Source organism: Microtus oregoni, unplaced genomic scaffold (assembly GCF_018167655.1).
Source record: "Microtus oregoni isolate MIOR12 unplaced genomic scaffold, Mior012 000014F_ref0000157, whole genome shotgun sequence".
NCBI classification, from domain to species: Eukaryota; Metazoa; Chordata; class Mammalia; order Rodentia; family Cricetidae; genus Microtus; species Microtus oregoni.
In genome coordinates this window covers 21,461,223-21,464,923 of record NW_024543073.1, presented here as the reverse complement: position 1 = coordinate 21,464,923, position 3,701 = coordinate 21,461,223, and the positions used below count along the sequence as shown (strand labels likewise).

The 3,701-nt window shown below is 48.1% G+C and overlaps 1 pseudogene; it reads right to left on the bottom strand.

The window, feature by feature from the left end:
* Nucleotides 1–2,937: 2,937 nt before the first annotated feature.
* Nucleotides 2,938–3,247, bottom strand: LOC121455939 (annotated as a pseudogene).
* Between the last annotated feature and the right edge of the window lie 454 nt (nucleotides 3,248–3,701).

The following is a 3,701-nucleotide window of genomic DNA, read 5'->3' as shown; positions in this document are numbered from 1 at the left end:
AGGTCTGATCTTTCCAGTGAGGTCATTCTGCGGGATATCTGCTTGTCTCTAGCCCCACCCTTCATTGCCATCTGACTGAAGAAGGTGGGTGTGGACTTTTGTGCCCTCTGGCTTCCCATTGAGTTTGTCTTAAGGAGTGTCTTAGACTTTTAATGGTTGTGATGAAACTCCAAGACCATAAGCAATTTGAGTAGGAGAAGGTTTATTTCACCTTATAGCTTAAAATCCATCACTGAGAGAAGCCAAGGTGGAAACCTGGAACCAAGACCAGGAGCAGAGGCCATGAGATTGCCAGCTTGCCTGGTCTGCTTTCTCATAGCACCCAGGACCAACAGCTCAGGAGTGGAACCACCCACCGTGGGTTAGGCCCTCTCACATCAATCACTGATTAAGAAGTACATAATAGACTTGACTACAGGCCAATATTATGGAGGCATTTTTCTTAGCTGGAGTCCCTCTTTCCATACTGTTATGATTTTAGCCAAACCAACATGGCTGACATTTCCCGGTTCTAGGGCCATGCACATGCGGACGCGCCCTCAGACAGAAGTGCCTAATGGCCCCAGGAATCTTAAAGAACTTTGTGTGACCCACATGCGCCATGGTTGCATCACCTACATCTGACACAACTGTGTGAGCCCTTGCATACATATATGAGCTCCATCATCTGCGTATGACGTAACCACGTCATCCCCCTGTGCGCATGCGCTAGGCAGCCCTTGAAAGCTGGCCAGGCCTTCATCAAGCTCTCTGTCTTGCACAGCAACCTCACCAGGCCTGTACACACCCTCCCAGTGAACTCCTGAGCAGGTTTGTTACGTGTTCCGAGTTTCCTTCTCACTCGCTCCAGGTAATATCACACAGCACTCCAGCTTATGTCAAGCTGACATAAAACTACCCAAGACAAGGAGTCATGGAAGGAAAAGAAGGAAGAGAGGCCCACTAAAGCAGAGCATTCATTTCCCTAGCTTCCTCTTCTGAGTTTGCCTCAGGTTGACTCTTTCATTTGACTGACATTGGGCACCTCCCGGTCCATGCCTATTCTCCGTGCTTCTTGGTTCTAGGGTCTCATCTCCCCCCCCCTTCACACTCTTTTGGGCTAAGCAAAACTAAATGGCAGGGGCAGGGGGTCTTGGTGCTATACTGTGGTTCTCTATAGCCCAACCTCTTCTTTGCAAATAAATTCTGGGTGACTTTATTTTGGGGTGCTCCCTTTTCTCTTGTGACCCTGCTAAGACATTCTACTCAGGACTTCTTAGATGTTTCTGTATAACTGGCCCTGTGGGCTCACTCTTGCTCTCTCTAATGTGGTTGTGCATAGGTCCCTCACTCAGTGTCTCACCTCAACACCACTTGTTTCTCAGTCAGGAAAACTGTTCCCTTCCATAGAACATTTTACTGTTTGAACTTACACATCACATGATACCCTCAGGATGAACAGTGATGGGAGCTGGTGTCAGGTGCAGGAAGAGCTCACAGAGTCATGAGTCCAAGTCAGGCAAAAACCTGATCAGAGAAGCCATTTTGGAACCAGCATTAACTAAGCTGAGTTTGAATGAAGAAAGTAGGCAAGAGCCTTAATGAGCGAGATGCAGAGGAGAGGAATTTGGGGGGGGGGCACACACGCACACATACAGACACTCACACACAGACCTTGTTCTCAAAACTCCAGGAAACACTGAACATACATATCTGAAGCTTAGATAAATGTCTTGTATGATAGAGTGGAGTACGTCATAGGACATGGGGATAAGTGTTATCATTTATAAACAGGTGGTGGGGGACGTGTCCCATGGGTGGCATCACCTGAGGCCTTGGCAGATCCCCTTGGTGGGTGGGAGACATGGTGGGTGAGAGATAGATATGCAGAGTAAGAGTTTGGGTATAGAGTTTATATAGTGGGTTATGGAGGGGAAAGGGAAGGGAGAAGATGGAAAAGGGCAAAGGGGGGAGAAGAAAGAGAGAGAGAGGGAGGTGGAGAGAGGCAGGAGTTACCTCTTAAGAAGAGTGATGGAAAAAGCAAGTGAGGAGCTGGTGTGTCCAACTTTTAAAGGCTGCTTAGTGCATGTGCATGTAGCTACATAGCTGTAGCTGCATCAGGCGTAGATCACGTGACCATGCTGCACATATGTCACACAGGGCTTGAGGGCCCCGGGTGGCTATGCAAATTTCCCGAGCACTTGACGCTGCATGCAAGGCCCTGGAACCTGGAAGTGCCAGCATTTGGGGTGGCTAGACATTTTGTCAAAGTGCTGGGTGACAGAAACCTAACATTCCACCCTTTTGTTTATTATAAAAATTTGGGGGGCTTAGGGGTCACCAATGGATAGGAATGGGATATAGGATCTCTCAAGGCTACTTTCTGCTGGCTTGTGGGCACCAAACACCAATTGGGGTGTTTGGCCATGTCCTGGGTAGCTGGTTACGTTACTCCTATCCAGGATTCGTGGTATGGAACTGCCCAGTATCTCTTGGACATGGCCAAGTGTTTGCAGAGCAGAGGACAAGTTTAGGAAGAAAAAAAAATTTCAGGACCAGGAAACTGAGAGGGGGTGTATCTGACCTGTTTAAGATGGATCCTTCAATTCAGCTCCCTGGAACTCAGAAGAATTCTTTGAGTTTGTGAAAACATAAGTTTTAGACATATACATTATATAAACAGCAGTATATTTATGTTAGAATGACTATCACAGATGTTTTCACACAAGGAAGAGTATCTCTAAGACTATGAAAGACAGCGTAAGAGAGAAATTTGATAACTTGTATTTGTCCTCACACCTTTATAACTTGCAGGCACACACCTCAATAACTTGCATTTGTATATCTTTAAACACCCTTTATTTAGAACATGTTAAGAGGTTATACTAAATTTTTGGTGAGTTTGTCCTTTTTTTTTTTTTTTCGCCACAGCAACGTTTATTGAGAACAGGGAGGGGATCAGTCCTTCTTGGCCACCGCCTTCCTCATGGCGGCCAGCACGTTGCTTCCTCTTGGCGCGTATGTGCGTGCCCACCCGCTTCTTGATGAACTTGAGCGCGCGCTTGTCCTTGGACACCTTGAGCAGCTCCTTGGCACGCTGCTCGTAGGGCGCGAAGCCGCACACCTGCACACCTCCCGGATCATGTCCCGCACGAACTTGGTGTGCTTTGTGAGGCGCCCGCGCCGCCGGCTGTGCCTCGGCTGGCTTATATTTCGTCACCTTGTGGCCCTTGTTGAGGCCCACGGCCATGGGGTAGCGCAGGGCCATGGGTGCTCCTCTCCGATGGCGGCCGCGACAGGAAGGACGGCCGAGTTTGTCCTTTGGAACTGATAAAACCACTCAACTGTCAAACTGCATCAGAGATCTTGAAAGGATAAAATTTTACTTGAGTTCTTGATTTAAAAACAACAACAGAGAACTTACTTGGTTGGCTACCTAGAGCCACTCCTCAGACTCCTCCATCATCGTTGAGGACAGGAACATTAAGATTGTATTTACCTTCTGTTGTTAGAAGCAGGGCCTGCCAGACTCCAGGAGATCCTGTGGGTTAGAAAATCTGTAGGAGCCAGGCGGTGGTGGCGCACGCCTTTAATCCCAGCACTTGGGAGGCAGAGGCAGGCGGATCTCTGTGAGTTCGAGACCAGCCTGGTCTACAAGAGCTAGTTCCAGGACAGGCTCCAAAACCACAGAGAAACCCTGTCTCGAAAAACCAAAAAAAAAA